Source organism: Henckelia pumila, chromosome 2 (assembly GCF_033568475.1).
Source record: "Henckelia pumila isolate YLH828 chromosome 2, ASM3356847v2, whole genome shotgun sequence".
In the NCBI taxonomy this organism is placed as follows: Eukaryota; Viridiplantae; Streptophyta; class Magnoliopsida; order Lamiales; family Gesneriaceae; genus Henckelia; species Henckelia pumila.
The window spans coordinates 129,015,087-129,034,368 of NC_133121.1; the positions used below are offsets into that span (position 1 = coordinate 129,015,087).

General features: G+C 32.7%; 1 long non-coding RNA gene across 1 annotated transcript; it reads left to right on the plus strand.

Moving 5' to 3' along the window:
- The first annotated feature begins 5,811 nt into the window (after positions 1 to 5,811).
- On the plus strand, positions 5,812 to 8,777 carry LOC140885548 (uncharacterized). Its single transcript, XR_012150998.1, has 6 exons — positions 5,812 to 5,905; positions 5,995 to 6,039; positions 6,143 to 6,205; positions 6,565 to 6,688; positions 7,281 to 7,327; positions 8,743 to 8,777. It is a non-coding gene; the product is annotated as an uncharacterized lncRNA (long non-coding RNA).
- The last annotated feature ends 10,505 nt before the right edge of the window (positions 8,778 to 19,282 follow it).

Below are 19,282 nucleotides of genomic sequence, written 5' to 3' on the forward strand. Positions count from 1 at the left end.
ATTGTTAGGTTTTAGGATTAACTATTTTCACAATTCTAAAATGCTATTTTTAATTAATATGAAACACTATCATGCCCAGTTGATTATTGATAATTTTTGACTGGATGCTGGGTTTGGTCAATTAAAATAGGAGAACTCAAAAATCTTAGTGGCTATCCCTTTGATTTTAAGTTTAATTGCTAGAAACTGCATGAATAAATTATTTGTTAGCCGATGACCAGTGATATAATTGAAACACGAAAATTCCTTGAATCAGAGTTTGGTAAAATATTTGAATTTCTCATTTAATTATTTGCTCCTTCTTATTTATTAAATTCTCACATTAGTTTTAATTTGTTATTTTTTAGTGCAAAACCAAAAAAAAACCCCTTTTTGATTTGTTATTCATCGAAAGAAATAAATATCTGTTCCATGTGGATTCGACCCTGCTCACCACTATACTCTTTTTTGTTAAGGAGTAGGTATTTTAAGTTTGTTGGCTGACGACAGGCCTATCAAATTTTGGCGCCGTTGCCGGGTAACGGTGTTAATAATTATTTCTTTTGAGTTTTGCTGTTTATTTTTTTTTCTTTTTATGCCTCGTTCTTCTCGTATAGGTGAACTAGAATACATTCCAGAAATCGAGAAGACAGCTAGGAGGTTGAGAAAAGAAGCGCTGTTGCGAAGTAACCAAGCATCAATTTCATCTCTTGGTTTGAACGTTACATCAAATTCAAGTGAGTTTGAAAGAGAATCTGAACCCGAATTTGATACTGAAGAAAGTGAGTGCTAAGAAACGATGGTAGCTCCAGCACAGAGAACCCTCAGGGAGTTAGCTAATCCTAATGTTACTCAGCAGCCATTATGCATTCAATTTCCAAATGCAAATTTTGAATTAAAATCTGGTTTGATTCATTTGTTGCCAATTTTCCGTGGTCTTGTAGGTGAAGATCCACACAAGAATTTAAAGGAGTTTCATTTTGTTTGCACAACCATGAAACCCCAAGGAATTACAGAGGAACAAATTTCATTGCGAGCTTTTCCATTCTCTTTAACCGACAAAGCTAAGGATTGGCTCTACTATTTACCCTCTGGGACGATAACAACTTGGGATGGTATGAAGCAACAATTTCTGGAGAAGTTCTTCCCAGCTTCACGAGCATCAAATATTAGGAAGGACATATGTGGGATCAGACAGCTGCATGGGGAGACTTTATATGAATATTGGGAGAGATTCAAGCAATTGTGTGCCAGTTGTCCTCAACACCAAATTTTGGAACAACTATTAGTACAGTATTTTTATGAGGGCCTCTTGGTTTTTGATTGAAACATGATTGATGCTGCGAGCGGAGGTGCATTGGTGAACAAAACACCTCAAGAAGCGAAGGATCTTATTTCGAGCATGGCTGCCAATGCACAACAGTTCGGAACTAGGGAAGACAACGCTCCACGACAAGTTAATGAGGTAAGTGCTAGTCCTATTGATCAAAAGTTAGATTCATTGACTTATCTTTTGGAAAGGTTGGTTGCAGGACAAGTACAACAAGTCAAGGCTTGTGGTATATGCTTGGTTCATGGACATCCGATGGATATGTGTCCGACGCTACAAGAAGATCAAGTGCAGCAAGCTAATGCACTTGGTGGATTTCTTGGACAACCACAACGCCGATATGATCCATATTCTAATGCGTACAATCCAGGATTGAAGGATCATAAAAATTTTAACTATGCCAATCCACAAATGAATGTGTCTATGCCTCAAGTGCCATTATATCCTCCTAGATCACAACCATCTTCCAATACAAGTGAGTATCTTGAAAATATTGTTAAGGATCTAGCCACTCATACTTTGAAATTTCAACAGGAAACAAGGACCAGCATTCAAAATTTGAATACTCAAGTGGGTCAGTTGGCAACTGCACTCAATAGGTTGGAAGCACAAAATTCAAGTGTTCTAAATTCTAAGACTGTGGTGAATACAATGGAGAATGTTAGTTCAATTACATTGAAAAATGGTAAAGAATTTGAGGATCAAGAAAATATGGTACCAGCACCAGCCAATAAAAACAAAGACAATGAGATAAAAATGGAGAAAAAAGAAACTAATCAAGATGATGCACTGAAAGATAAGTTTTCACATCTCTTTGTGTATAAACCTGTTCCCCCATTCCCACTTGCATTGAATAGGAATTGTGAAAGCATTAAGGAGTTGAATGAAACTTTTCGTAGATGCGGGGTAAATATTCCTATATTAGATGATATTAAACCAGTACCTCGTTGCGCTAAAATTTTAAAAGAATTGTGTAATACGAAAAGGAGACAGAATTTGAAGGAGTGTCAAAGGGTAAAGGTAGGAGAAAATGTGTCTGCTGATCTGCAAAAAAATGTTCCTATCAAATGCAGTGATCCAGGTATGTTTTCTATTCCTTGTACAGTTGGCGATACTAGACTTGAAAAAGCTATGTTGGATTTAGGTGCTTCTATCAATGTCATGCCTTATTCTGTTTATAATTATTTGAAACTTGGACCCCTGAATAAAACTGAAATTGTGATTCAGATGGCTGATAGGTCCAATATTTATCCCAGGGGTGTAATTGAGGATGTTCTTGTGAAAGTTGATAATTTGGTTTTTCCTGCTGATTTTTATGTGATTGACATGAAAAACAGTGATCTAAATAGTCCAATTTTGCTAGGAAGACCATTTCTAAAAACTTCAAGATCTATCATATATGTTAATAATGGTACTCTTACTATGAAATTTGATGGTGAGATTGTTAAGTTTAATATTTATGATACCATGAAATATCCTAGCTATAGAAATACTATTAATGCTCTTGATATCACTGATCACTTGTTACAAGAAAATACAACATTTTTGGATGAGAATAATTTAGAGAAGATTGTTGCAAGACCAGCTAAAAATTCTAATACTTTATTTTTTCTCTATGATTTGCAGGCATCTAAAATTGAGCGAAAACTTCCTCCAGATCGACCTAAGCAAATACCCATGAAAAACGGAGGAAGTTATCAAGAAATGAAGATTTCCAAGAAATTCAAGCATAATAAGCATAAACTGAAATTTGCTATGAAAATTCCCAAATGGGTGAAGGTGGACAAAGTAAAAATTTATGAACCACCATGAGCAACAAGACAACATGGAGTCAAGCCAACGACAATAAAAAGAGGCGCTTTTGGGAGGCAACCCCACGTTTTTTTAATTTTTTTATTTGTTATTGCGTTTGGTTAGTTTTTATTTTTTTCGAAAAAAAAAAATTCAGAAAATATTTTTCTACAAGGCGTACACCACCATCCTCTCCGACGCGACTCATCAACACTACACACCAGTCACCACCACGCTGCTCGTCCCTCATCACCGCAGCAGCCGCCTACTTCTCTATTTCACCGGCACAAACACCACCATCGTCGTCGGTGCATCAATCCACTGCCGTTTTTTTTTCGTTCGTTCCTCACACCGAACGATCGCCGGCGTCGTCGCTCACCACCTTCATCTTCTTCACCGTCACCTGATGCTTTTTCACCTCGCCGGCATTTTACTTCTCTGGAACAGCAAGCACGACGCTCTGCTTCTTCTCCAGTCCAGCGTCGCAAACACCAGGCGCCGCCGCTGTCCTTCACGCTGTCACCTGCCAGCCGCCTACTTCTGCCGCCAGCGACATATCGGTGATATCTCTACAATTTTGTTTGCTCGCTAATTGATTGTTTATGTGTTGTTGTGATATTGATTTTAATTGGTTTTAATTGTTGCGAGATAATTTATTCATAAAAATATTCACTACAACAAATATATTAATTAACAACACCAAAAAGACAACGGTTTTATATCTAAATTGTTGTCTTTAACTTTTTAACAATGGTTTTTACAAAAACCGTTGTTGTTGGCCATATTGTTTTTAAAAACGACAATGGTTTTCTCAAAATCGTTGTCTTATATATGTCAAAGACAACGGTTTTAATTAACCGTTGTCTATGAGCGGATTTTTTTATGGCCTACGACAACGGTTTTAATTAACCGTTGTCTATGTGCGTGTTTTTGGAGGTCTAAGACAACATATTTTGTAATCCGTTGTCGTTGTTATTTATTTATTTTTTTGAAAGGATTTTTTATTTATTTTTATTTTTTAAAAAAAATATATACAATACATAATAGCCTATACTACACGCTTTGAGGCTAAAGTGAAGAAACGAGAGAAACCCAATCCCTAGCCGAACCCGTCGCCCCCTTCAATCCCTAGTCGAACCCGTTCACCTCCGGCGCCGATTGATCGCCGTAAAATGGTCGTCCGACCTCGTTGCTGCTAGCCCAAGCCTTAGCAACGCCAATCGTGACTTCAATCGCTAGTTTACAGCTTGGAATGGAACTGCACTGTCGCGACTATCACTGTGTAAGTTTTGTTGATTTCTTCTCTTGATTCGTTCTCTTGCTTCGTGGTATTTTAGTAGATGTTGAGGTCTAGATTTATTGTTTGGGTTTTCGGTGAATGTCGAGAAAAGGTGTAAAAATCGGAGACTTTGTTTTTTGTTATTTTTTTTTTGGGTTCCTTCTTGAGCTCATCGTTTTCTTCGAATTTCTGCTTTGATTTCCCTTTTATTTACCTCTATTTTTCAAGCCCTAGAGAGATTTCCACACCACCCGCCAACCGCGACAGTATGATTTATATTTTTGTCTTTTTATTTTTCTCGAAGGATCAACAAATCATGAAGTACGCGATACGATAGAGTTCTTCAAGCTTAACGTTATTTGTGCTATAGATTTAATGATTTTTGTTTTATAATACATTGTAGAAGTTGAGTGTGCTTCTTTCGACATTGAGCTCAGGATCTGTAAAGATTGGACGATTGGTGGCTAGAGTTGCACTGCAGAGTGATGACATTGAGCTTTTCACCATTAATGATCCATTTATTACCACCGATTACATGGTATTGTCTTTTTTTTTTTTTTGGAAAAATTTCAATATCTCAGTTTATTGTGGCTTTTTAATGGCGACTGAGTCTGTAAAATGGTTGGATCTGTGGTATACGTGGATATGGCATTTATGTGATTCATTGATTTATATGACAACTAGATCTAGGATATCTGTTTAAAGAGTTGGTATGCTCGATTGAAATGGTTATTTGGCGATATATTTAATTTCATGTTATCCCTTTCTGTAAAATTTGGTTCAAAAAATAATCCTTTAGCTCTATGACTTGAGATGTTCGATGGAGTTATAAATGTTGTCATTCTTTTTGTTTAATTTACTATCATAGCACAACAATATGAAACCATTTCACTGTGTGCAAAAGAATTCTAAATTCCAAGTTTCTGATAACTAACATAAAGAAATGAAATTTTCGAATCTAAATATTTGAATTGCAGCGTTGAAGAAGCTTGCTCTTTTAAATAAGGAATTGTGTTGTTGCGAACTGGGCATATCGGCAATCTGAGAAAGTTCTTTCTCGGGATCCCCTTCATCTTACATTTCAGGAATTTCGGAGAATCTGGAGCTGAATCATGCGTTATTCTTCTTAATTGTGATTCTAGGGTATCCATCTTTTTTGTCTCCGGCTTTTCGTTTTTTCTCGATCTTACTTCTGCTTTCTCGAATCTTTTGTTTGTGGTTCAATGGCTAACTGACGTTTTTTTAGTTGAATAATGATGATATCAGTTGAGTTATTGCCTGCAGATTTGGTGAATAAGTAGAGAAGGAATGGAGTGATGAAATTGAATTGTCCGATATGAGAACGTCCTTTTGGTTCTTGGAGTCTCATTGTATATATGTATAGTATTCCTTCTTGATTTCATTTTATGGTTTTTACTGTTTAAGCTTTATTTGGTGATATCTATATCTCATGCGTGCTTAAATAACACGAGGACTTTAGAAAAAAATACAAAGAGAAGCATCCCTATAACAAATCTGCTGCCACTGTAAGTGATTTCTATGTATTCTGATTTAGTAGTAATGACTGATTGTCTTCTGAGTAGTGAGTAATTATGAGACTCAATGCTTTGATTAGGTTTGGAAGGCTGGTGGTGACAAGGGGAAATTGATGTCTGATGCAGTATGGGTTTACTTCAAAATCAGATTATTCAATTCTCCACGAGGACAGAGATATATCTACTGATTGTATCCATTTATTCTAAAATGATTAATTATTGTTCCAGGACAAAGCTCCTTTTATTGAGAAGGCAGAGAAACGGAAGACCGAGTACGAGAAGACTCTCCAGGTATGCAACAAAAAAATGTGATTATCGAAACAAAACCTTTTACATGAATTGCCGATTACATTTTTATTTAAAATCGAATTCATTCAAAATGATTTGATAGAACGAATGAGCGGTGATAAAGAATAGAGTGACAAATCTAAATCTAAAGTTAATGATGAAAATGACGATGAAGATGGCGTGTTTCATTTCTTGCCCCAGTGGATTCCTAGTGCACCATAACAAAGTTTTGTATACTTTATGTGGACTTGGCTTCCGTCAATTGGTTGATATATCCTTGTATAAGTATTGCAACCATTATGCTAACTTTAGACCCATAGATTTTCCCATGATCGGGTGGTACCTCTTCTTGTTCCGCTTAGATTTGGTCAAGTGTTTCTTGTCTCTTACGGTGCCGTTTCGACCGAGGCATCCCAAGATGAAGCCATTTGAGGGCATGCAAGCTTTCTTTGGTGAAGAATATTATATGTGCAGATTCCAGATTTGGTTTCTATGACTTGAGCTTTACTGTCACTTGCCATTTTTAATATATTTTCTATTTTTTTCAAGGAAATATCTTTAATTTCAATAATTACAATTATTCACAGATTATATCCTAATATATATATTTTTTATTAAAACAAAAGCCATATCCTAATACTTGAGCAACTAGTTTTATGTATTATAGACAGTGACAAAAATTTATAAATTATTATCAAAGTTAGGATCAGTATCTGATTCCCATAATTTACGAATTCTTGCGATTGTTGGAATGGAAAGTAACAGATGTGGTTGAATATAGGATGATTAATTGATCGAAATATTTTATAGTATTTTAATTAATATATATATATATATATATTTATATATATATATATATATTTATATATATATATATACTAATTTACTCATTAAACAAATATTCAAGTAGGGTACAACATTACAGTTAACATTAACTAATAAACCGCTTCAACACCATGGTGCTCTATATCTATCTTCTTATTATTTTGAAATTAAGAACTTGAAAACTACATGTATATTATCTGTCTTTTTCTCTTGAAACTGAGTCATGAATTTTATTTTGTAACTGACAGCAAAGATGGGGCTGTCATTTGTCCTGACCAAGGAGGATGTTCAGAATCTGAAGTAAGCTTTCTATTTCGACATTCCCGTGTCAACTTGATTTCGTGTGTTTAGTCTGAACTTTTCTGACAAGACTTTTATATATTTATCTGGTGTTCAGGTAATTTATCAAATTGAGGATTTGGCCTTTGTTTTGATTTGTTTAGTATCATTTTCTTTCTGGAGTTTAGGTACAGATTAACTATTTATAATTTGCATGGTAAATTAATTGAAGTAGCATAACTCAAAGATTTGAGTAACAGATGTTGCATTCCAAAACGCATAATTGATTAAGTTTAGTCACATGTATACTGAAAAGTAAAATTGTGTAGTTGTAAATTTAATCTAATAAAATTTAAAACTTATTAGCTATTTGTGATGAATGTGGAGATGTTTGGGATTTGAGCTCCTCTCTAGCTCCATTTATATTGTCGTGAATTTATTTACACACAATTTTCAAAGTTTAATTCCCCATTATTCATTTATGTCTTAAGCCTGGTGCATTTCAAGGAGAGGTCCTCTGTTTTCTGCCATGTTCGATCCTTTGGGTACCATTGTAGTTACCGTTCTTTCTTTTGTTGTTCTGCACGAAGAGTTTGCTTCTCCTTAATGGGAATTTTTTTCCTTCAATAATCTGTCTTTTTTTATACATTAATTTTTTTAAATTTTTTTCCAGTATATTAACTTTTCTTGTTTAATTAAAGTATCTGAACATAAGAAAAACACAGGATTGGATATTAGTTTTCAGATTTCATTTTCATTAAATTTGAAGTACTAGTGAGTTTACTTGCGTGATGAGCATCAAGAAATGCAACAGTTTGGAAATGACATTGATGTTGCGACCATTTAGGGTATGGGAGGTGAAACTTACGTGGTTGATACAAATTATAGATAAAAATTAATATGGAGGACCTTATGTTCAGGGTGGATGATGTTAGAAACTGCTGTGTTTTGTGTTCTTCAAATCTGCTTAGATGTGGAAACATTTATACTCAATGTTACTATATATGCGTCAATTGGCATTCCAAATGGCAGACCATAAAATTAGCTTGATGGGATCTTTTAGAAATTTTAATGCTCGATCTGCACCGACTTAATTTACTTCTTGTGTTTTTGTAGAAGAAGATAAGAATGATGTGAAAGAAAATGTTGATGTTATACTGTTGTTGATACTCTTCGAAACATTACAATTTATATTGTAAACATAGTTGTCTATAATTTATTTATATGCTGGTGTTCTTTAAGTACTATTTTGCTAGGGAGATGTCACGCGGTCTTTGTTGCTTAGTTCGATTCTTTGTTTATCTTCTAAGGTAGTTCAGTCATATGCGGATTGTTTGGATAACTGTATTGGAAATTTACTATCAATCCCAGCATATTTGTTTTATGGATTTGAATTCCAGAATTTTGACATCTTTTCTGCTACTTGAATTCGGCAGATAGTCGTGATGCAGAGGATAATGGTTGATGTTATTCTGGAAGGAGTGTTCCAAGTTAATTTATATAGATTAGTTCATAACTCGATCTATTGAAAAGTTCCGAGTTAATTTATATAGATTAGTTCATAACTCGATCTATATATTTTCTAGTGTAGATTGATTTAGAATTTAGACTAAGAATATTGATTTGTAATATTGAAAAATTGTATATTAAATTTTATTTTAGAAATTTAAAATTATTTTTCATTTGTAATGTTGAGGACAACAAATAATAACTGTTGTGAAAATCAAATTAAGACAACGGTTTAAAATTGTTGTAAAAAACAACATACGACAACGGTTTTAAAATGTGGTTGAATAATAAGCAAACACCTACATAAGACATCGGTTTTAAAATGTGGTTGAATAATGTCTACGACAACGGATATAAACTGTTGCAAATCTGTTGTGGTATGTCAACATAGACAACAGTTTATAACCGTTAAAGGCAACCTAAGACAACGGTTATAAACTATGGTCAAATACTGTGTACGACAACAGATGTTTACTATTGCATATCCGTTGTCGTATGTTAGAATCCACAACGGATATAAACCGTTGTTGTATGTTAGACTTTCGACAACACCTTAAAGTACAACGGTTTTTTGACCCCTACGACAACGGATTATATCCGTTGTCTTTTCCTGTTTTTCTTGTAGTGATTTTTGGTATCATGGGTCGAGAGTCTGCTACACAAAAGAGAGTCGGTGATCTAGTTCATCAATCAGATGACATTTTATCGAAACATGGGCTTTGATCCACCGTTTGCACCACCTCCGCAATAGAAGCGTTTTTGGTCGATGCTCAAAATTGTTAGGGGAGTTCTCTACTTATCCCTATATTTTTCTTGTTTTAGTTGAGCATGTATGTATGTCATTGAGGACAATGCCTGATTTAGGTGTGGGAGGTCTTTAGGGATTTTTGTTATTCTATTTTTGCTTATTGTTTCTCTTTTCTGAGTTCTGGATACTTCTGACACTGATCCCTTCTGAAGAAAAAAAAAATTCTTTTTGCATTCTTTTTGCTGCATTGTGGGTAGTTGCTCTTGATAATTGGTTGAAAGGACAAATGTATGGGTCTAACACATAGCCATCTTTTGTGGTGAGATTTGAGCCAAGGACCAATCACTATACCATGCTCTGTTTTCTTTATTGTGTGTTTGTCATGCATTGTTGATTTTTCTAGAACTTGCATTGTTATACATGTTCTCATTAACCCCTTTGGTGGATTGAATGCATTGTTCAAAAATTAAGGGCCCTAGGTTAAAACCAATTTTTTTTCATATCCCCCATCTTTGAGCCTACCTTTATGCATATACCCTTAGTGAGCCAATTTTGAGCCTGATCCTTTTCTTTGAAAAATACCCACACTACAAACCATGAATATCCTTTCTTTATTGATTATCCCATTTTTGAACCTTGAATTGAAATTAAGAGTGATGAATGATTTTATTAGATGTTAAGATTTTAAGGAGCTGAAGATGAATAATTGGGTGAATTGGTGTTTGTGGAAGGATTTATATGATTATTTCAATTCTATTAGCCATTTTATCCTTTTATCCTACCTTTTCCCTAGCCCCATTACAACTATATTTAAGCCATTTGATCGTGCATTTTAATTCATTCATTTGGTGGAAAAGACGTGATATATTTGCAAGCTTATGGTTAAAAATCTTCTATGTTTTGACATGAGCGTTTTCTTTGATATATATATATACATCAAAAACATTTTTGTTGAGTGCAATGAGTGAATCCCGTGAGGAGTTGTTGGACCTTATGCATTTTAATTTCAATACAATTGATTGAGGTGATTGTCTATGATGTTGGTGTGAGAATTTCTTCTTTTGGCTTGTTGTGATGCATGAGATGCATGAATATTTGTTTGAGATTGGTTGAGAAAGAGAAAGGAGGATGATGAGTTGGGATGATATATTGAACTATTATATGCTTGAGGACAAACATGGTTTAGGTGTGGGAGATTTTGATAAGTTCATAATATTTATATTTTTAATATCATATTTCTAGTGTTTTTTATCTTTTGCATATGATAATTGGTGCATTTTTGTCGTGTTTTGTATTTGAAGGAATTTTGATGATCTTGGACAAAATTTGGGCTAAAAAGTTGAATTCTATCACATTTGGAGTTGCCAAAAGAAATTTTGAGAAATTGGGCAAACTAGAAGAGGTCGTGAAGCAAGGCGTGGGCGCGCTGTGTTACTACGCTTTTACTGTCCGGTGAGAATTGAAGATTTCAGATTTGAGAAGGAAATACCATATTTGAGGAATTATAAATATGGTATTTAATTTATGGAAGAATTTTGAAGAGAAGATTTTCTTTTGGATAAATATTGCTAGAGATTTGTTTTTTTTATTTAAACAATTATCAAGATTATCTTATAGATAATCTTATCTTTTTCCTAGATTTTTTTTTCCTTTTCTCCTAGGATTTAGACGTTAGTTTTAGTTTTTAGGGTTTTTCTAGAGATTCCAGATTTCTGCATCTTATTCTGCACGCTTCAGACGGCCAGGGAGAAACTTTTTCTCTCTTTTCTTCTTCATAATTTTTAGGTTTGATCGTTTGTATTTTTAGGAATTATGAAGCCAACTATGCTTGGCTAAGTTTTTATTTCTGATTCAAGGAATATTTCTTGTATTTCAATTTATCACTGTGAGGTTTTGTGTTTAAATTGATATTCTTGTTTGTTTCTAGTATTTGTTAATTTATGATTTATTTCATGAAAGTTGTGGGTCGATTAATCTGATAAATTAATTTAATTTATGATTTTCTATTGCTAATCATGAGTTCAGTGATCCGTAATTGTCATGAATGATTGGTATTTGAGTAGCGATAGATTAGGTGTGTTGTGCTATCATGGCATGTTTGATCTAAATAAATCAACGAAACTAGATTTAGCAATTGCAGCTATCTCGATTGTTAGATTTTAGGATTAACTGTTTTCACAATTCTAAAATGCTATTTTTAATTAATATGGAACGCTATCGTGCCCAGTTGATTATTGATAAGTTTTGACTGGATGCTGGGTTTGGTCAATTAAAATAGGAGAACTCAAAAATCTTTGTGGCTATCCCTTTGATTTTAAGGTTAATTACTAGAAACTGCATGAATAAATTATTTGTTAGCCGATGACCAATGATATAATTGAAATACGGAAATTCCTTGAATCAGAGTTTGGTAAAATATTTGAATTTCTCATTTAATTATTTGCTCCTTCTTATTTATTAAATTCTCACATTAGTTTTAATTTGTTATTTTTGACTGCAAAAACAAAAAAAAAACCCCTTTTGATTGCCCTATATCACTATCACTGATCTAAAAGCCTTAACTAGCTAATAGATACTCCCAAACTATTTATAAGAACTAGAGTTATATCTTCGTCTGTCGTCAGCCCGCTAATGTTGATTGCCCCAAAACTTGAGCACAACTCCGCTATGACTCCGGGACACCTTGTCAAGGCTCGCCCCTTGCCAAAGATGGCCGAAAAACCCCTAGAACTACTTAGAAAAGAGATTGGAAGTTGTGAATTGGCAAGTTGTAAATGATCCTCAGATGCCCTATTAATTTATTGGCGGATTTTGGACGCTCCAAACTCGCATGCTAGCCACGTCGCATCAATGCTCAATTCGGATGGTCCGAACTCACCTTCGGACGTTCCGATCTTCTGCGTGTCCGAGCAAGTTGACACGTCGATAATGCGCATGACCTAACTCAGTTCGGACGCTCCGATCTCTGGTTTGGACGTTACAAACTCCACAGAGCTTCTGAACTGCTTCGCTCTTTTCGATCTGTTTGGACCTTCCGATCTTGGCTGGGCTTGAGTTCGGACCATCCGAACTCCACGAGCCCAAGTTAGCTCACAAACCATTTTTTTCTCACAAACCATTTTTTGACATTCCGAATCCGATTTCTTGGTCCGTTTGGTCATATAAAAATCTCTTAATTATGTTTTATTAATTCTAACATGATTAAACAATTTAATCTTGTAAAATGGAATCGGATTACTACAATATCTTTAAGATAAAACTTTAGCCTTTTACAAGAACCTTTTGGTCCGACTTGATTACACCAATATTTAATCCAAATTAACCCTAAAAAATAACCCTTGCTCCCAAATTTTTATAGGTAAAAAAAATAACAATTATTCTCACGAATTTTTATCCGAGAGACGGGTCACCTCTACCAATATTTAACAAAACAAGTAATACTTTTAACATAAAAAATAATACATTTTCATGGGTTATCCAAATATAAATTTTTTCTCACAAAATTAACACGTGAGTCTGTCAAACAAAAGTTTTTCTGAAGTGAGAAATATTGATAGAGATAAGTTTGAGAAGGTTAAAAGAAAATGAGGATTTGATTATATTTATAAAAATTAATTAAGATTTCACCAAATAGATTGAAAATATGTCAGTAGGAGGGACATATTTTAATTAAGTAATAATATAAATACGTTATATATATAATTTATTTTCATGTAGGCATCCATATCATGATTATTTTATGAAGGAATAACTATATTTTTGGTTATGTTATTTGTACTTTTTCACTTTTAGTCCTATTAACGATAAATTATATTTTCAGTCCTGTAACTTTTATGTTTTTTGGTCTTTTTTTTGTTGATCTTGTTACGGTGAATTTTCATTTTTAGTAATGAAAAATTTATAATTGCTTTCATTTTTGGTCTTTTAACTTGTATTTATTCTAATTTTTTTTTATCGGTTAGAAAAAGACGAAAACAAAAGAAAATACGAGTTAAGTGATCTAAAATAAAAATAATATATAAATTACATGACTACAAAAGAAAATTTACCACAACAAGACCGAAATAGAAAGAAAAAAAAATGAAATTACATGACTAAAAATAAAAAAGTCAGCATTAATAGGACAAACATTTAAAAAAATGTAAATAAAAAATACTAAAACTGTAACGCCCAAAAAATCCATAAATCTAATCATGAGTATCAAATGAATTTTAAATTATTTTATTTTATTTAGTTGTGATTTAAAATTTATGTTTAATTAAATGATCTTATGTGATAAATTCATGATTAAAAAGTTTTGTTTAAAAAAATTTCATTCAATTTATTTTGCGTGAGATTTCATGTTCAAAACTAAGTTTTGGGATGTTTAATAGTGAGTTAAATAATTTAAATGGTTTTAGTTTTTTTATTTATGAGATTAATAGTTATGATATAATTGTTTGATGTTTAATGGTATAAGTTAGTTTTATTGTTTTCAGGTTTGAGATTAATTCTGGACTGAAGAAAGAGATTAGCCTTCGAACGAGATTAAGAAAATATTTCATGTTTATTTTAAGTTTGGTGTGGGTGCAGTTTTATTTTAATATTTAGGAGAGAAAATTTTAAAAAGTCTATTTTTACAAGTAATGAGCCGACTTTCAAAATCATTAGTTACAAATAATTTGAACGTGTAACTATTTTCTTCAAAATTTCTTCTTACCCTCTAGCCGCCGCCTCTCTCTCTTCCCTTACCCTTCTTTAGAAGCCAACATCTCTTCCCCTTCCCCTTATTTTCGAAAATCTATATTATTATAGAGAAGATTTATCGTTCTACTCGTTCGTAGCAAGGCTAAGTCGTGTTCCTGAGGTCCGGACTTCCCCATACCAAAGAATAAAGGCACTTTCTAAATGCTTTTGAAATCACCAATCGAGAATATATGTATTTGATATGAAAAAATGTATGTTGATGTGCATGTAATGTATATTGCAATGATTTTAAGATATTTTGAAGAGCATGATGTAGGACAGTGAAACATGAATCGTGCTTGATGTTTGGTTAAATATTTTTGAGAAAGATGTTGAAGATTTCTGAGGAAGACGTTTGAATATGAATATTTTTGACGTATTTATTTTTATTTTAAAGATTTTGAAGTTGTGGTGTAGTTGATCGAATTCTTTAAAGTTTTGAAGATTTTTTATGTGGAAAATCAAGGTTCCAACGAGTGAATGTTTGGTCTAAAGATTTGATGGAAAAGTTGTGTGAATCTAGGAATTTTGGTGTGTGTAATTTGAATGAAAAGTTTAGATATAAATCTTTTGAAGATGGTTGTTTTTGGTTGAATCCTTTTCAAATTTTTGAAGTTTTTTTTATGTGTTTGATCATAAGCTTCAATGGGTGAGTGAGTATGATTGAATTAAAATGAAAAGGACCAAAAAACAAGCAAGAAAACCAGAAAATGACACCCTGCGCCGCTGCCTGCATACGCAGACAGCAGCCCAAGCGCAGGGGCGCCCTACGCCTTGAGCCGCGCAAAGGAGAGCATTTATGCACGTCCCAGAGCTCGGGGTTCTGCCCCAAGAACTTTTTTTCCCGATTTGAAGTTCCAAATTCACGTTTATGGTATTTTAATGTATTTTGAATATTTTTAAGATGTTGTATTGTAAAAGTTTCAAGTTTGATGTCAAGAACGAAAAGAACGGCTCACTTAGATCGGTTTAGTTATGTAATGCATTATATGCTAGTACGTTTTCACGAAAGCTATGTTCTCTATGAAAGCATGAAATGTTATGAAATATTTATGAACGTTTTTTTATCTTTATTACCTTTAACTTACATGATTTTCAAGCATGAAAGAATTTTAAGAGCATGATATGATAAGTTTCAAGTTATTTTCAAGGTTCATGATGACATAATGATTTTAAGATGTTTAAGTATGTTTCATGAACGATGAGAAGTTTATGAAGAAAATGTTTATGACGATAATGTTTATGGTGAGATATTATGACAAAGTTTTTATGATGATGTATGAAAAATATTTTGATGTTGTATGTGACTTTGTGGTAGAAATACGGGAACAGACTTTTGGGATGAGCTCCGAGAGGACTTTGCAAAATACGTGCTCACGATAATGAGATGACTGACACCCTGGGATGACAGGGATGACCTTTCCAAACTACGTGCTTATGAGATATGTTAGGACTGGCACCCTGAGATGAGCTTCGGGGATGAACTTTCCAAATGATGTGCTCATAATGAAGATTGCCACAAATACATGTGTCTCATCACCATAAAATGACAAGTTTTTACGATATGTTTATGTTATGCCATTGCATTAAGTTTTATGTTTCATATTCGATATACGTATTTATATTATTGTTGAGTCTTTAAACTCACTATGCTTGATTAGTGCAGTTAGAATTGAGATGTAAAGAATTAAAAGCTTTGGTGAAAAGGATGAAGAGTCTTATAAGTGACAAAGACATTGCATGACACGACTGTTACGAATATATGAGGTTTTAAAGTGAGAAGTTTTTCATATGTAATTCTGATATTTTGTTGTTATATTATTTTATGCACGACCTTTAAAATTCAGCTTTAAGAAAAGTTTAGATTTATTATATCAATAACGTTCTCGTGACGATGAGTTTTTATGATTTTAAGTTTTTAACATTTTATGTTATTTACGTCATTATGATAGTTTTATGTTTGGTTCCATGAATCTTTAAAAAGTATTTTTCGCACTAAATTTATTTTATCGAAACTCAAATTTTGTTTGTTTCTTAAGATTTTAATTGTCGGTTCAAGTTTTCTTTGTAGTAGTAGTTTTTTGCATGTCCGTATTAGAACCGGTCGTTACTGTAGGGTTGCATCCTTAGTTTTAAATCTTGTATGCACGTTAGAGTCATGAGAATAGTGTTATTTATAGATTTTAATTTCAAGCATGATTTAGTGAACTTGCAACGCGATGCATGCCATGCGTTACTGTATTTGAAAAATTTTCCCACACTTTTCTGCATCCTAATTCTTGTAAATTTCAAAAATACGTTACATTACAAAAACTGTAGTTATCTCTTTTATGAATCGAAAGCAAACTGTCGATTTTTAAAGTGTTCGGTCGTGCATAAAAATTTAAATTTTGACACATTTTGATTTTAGTTTTTCTTGAAAACCAAGAATACCAACACATTCCTTGCTATTTATAATCAGGACAAAAGAAGAAATTGGATTGACATGCACTCGAAATTTAAACGTATATGTTCATCAATTTTTGACTTAGGTTTCTATTTATTTGGTAATTTTTTTAATCAAATTCATAATTTACATGTATAATTAATGAATATATATCTATGAACTTATATTGTGTTTGAATTGATGAATTCAAATATATTTAAATATATTTTTATTGGTAAGAGATCGTAAGATCATAAAATTCAAATCCACATCTAATATGTTTTATAGTATTTAATATTAATTAGGATAATTTCAAGTTCACCAAATAATTATGTAAATTGAAAATCATTCTATTTTTTATTATTATTTGTGTAAATAATTAAATAAGATGTATATTTAAGTTTTGATTTATTGTTTCATTATAAACATAAATTATAATCGAAATTCATTGTTAATCCATATCCACAAGTGCACAGTTATAGTCAAATTATACAAAGGATTCTTTAAAAATTTGGCTAAATATAATGAGATTTCACCCTTATAATATGTATGCATGTAATATCATAAGATAAAAATGTAAATACAAAACAATAAATCAGCATGAATAACAAAAGCTGTAATAATTAATTGGTTCCCATGAAATCGACATTGGCTTTATTTAATTATTTGCAAACTATACAAGTGCAAATTAATATCAAACGTAGAGTCTCAGATTTGAAATTTATAAATCTACACTCGTAAAATACATAGCATCCTCAGGAGTTGTTTGGATAATTTGATCTTATTTATTTAGCCAGTTTATTTTGGGTAATCCAATACGTACGATATGATCTCGGTGAGGTCAAACGACGTGGGGGTGGTCAAAAGCAAATAATTGGAAATATTCGAGGTATGCAAAAACGGTCTGGCGGCGGAGGTGGAGGTGACGGAGGTGGAGGTGGTGGGGACAGGGGAGGTGGAGGTGGAGGTGTAAATGGAGATGGCGGGGGAGGAGGTGGAGATGGGCAAAATATGCCACAGGAAGTATAGGTATTGTTAGGCCAATAGGTGGAAGTGGTATGCATGGTAGAGGAATGGATATATTAACGGTTGCACTAACACCACTTGCATCAGTGCTTAATGCTCAAGTATCATGCTCTATGATTTTAGATCTTTAAATTATGTTTGGTATTTATAGACTTTAATTCATCTACCCTTTTGTCTAATTTTCAACTCTTAATTCCGAATAATATGCCAAGTATCCTGCTCTATGATTTTAGATCTTTAAAGGGAAAATTGCAAATTTGGTCATGTATGTTTGTCACTTTGCGATTTTGATCTTCTATATTTTCATATTTCAGTTTTAGCACAATATGTTTTGATTTTTGGCAATTTCGGTCCTTTTTATTCGAAAATATTTACATGACATTGTACACGTCAGCTCCACATCAGCACTGAATTTGTGTCACATCAGCTTCATGTTGGAAAAATGACTAAAATTATATATAAAAAATAAAGATAGCAGACTAAAACTGAAATATGAAAATATAAAGGACTGAAATCGCAAAGTGACAATCATACAGGACCAAAAAAAAAAAATTAAGATAGCGGACTAAAACTGAAATCTGAAAATTTTTATGTAAGGTTTCAAAATTTTTAAATAAATAGTCCGATGTTTCTCTTGTCCTAATTAAGGGTATCCATAATTTGGGAATTTAGATCCCCTCTGTAGGTTGTAAGGCCTTTATTGACCCAAAATCACGTGGATCCGACATAATTTGCATTGGCCAATTCTTGGCCACACAGCTACAGTGGAAGTAATACACCCAGTGTAGCATCGACCTTCTCCCATAGTTTGTAGGTTTGATTTGACGGTGGCTATAATTGTATATATCTCTATTTTATAATTTATATCTATATCTATATCTTTATTATCTATTATGGGAAGGGCTGTAAACTGTTTTTTTGGAATCTTGGTGTGGCATTTTACCCCTTTTTTGGCCCCATTTTACTATTTTGTTATTTTAAGGGATGCCTTTAAAAATTTCCACAATACTCTCAATCAATTTTGAGAATCTATTACACACAAAATTTAAAAAAAATAAAAAAATCAAATACACTACATGCACGCAACGCGTGCATCGAAGCCCTAGTAATATATGAAAGTTGTGAAAATGCTACTTTTTTTTGTTTTGCGTTATAAAAAACGGATGGTATAACCATATAAGCACGCAACGCGTACACTCAAATACTATTATACATAAATAATGGGATATCAAGTCTTACGAATAGTATTTTTTAAGCTAAATCTATCAGAAACCTATAAAATTTTACTTTAGAAGCTAGGTTTTTTTTTTTTTTTTTGAGTTGAGGAATTTTTTTTTTAAAATTGTAGGGGCGAAAATAATTATTATATGTTTGTATAACTTTCAATAACATGAAAATATTTTTCTTCAAAAAATAAATATATATAATACATAAAGTTAATGTTAATTTTTTTTTCCCAAAAGAGGAAAGTCAAATGTTCTTTAAAATATATTTTCGATTATATATCAAAATATATCGTTGTAAATATCAGAGTTTGTTGTCT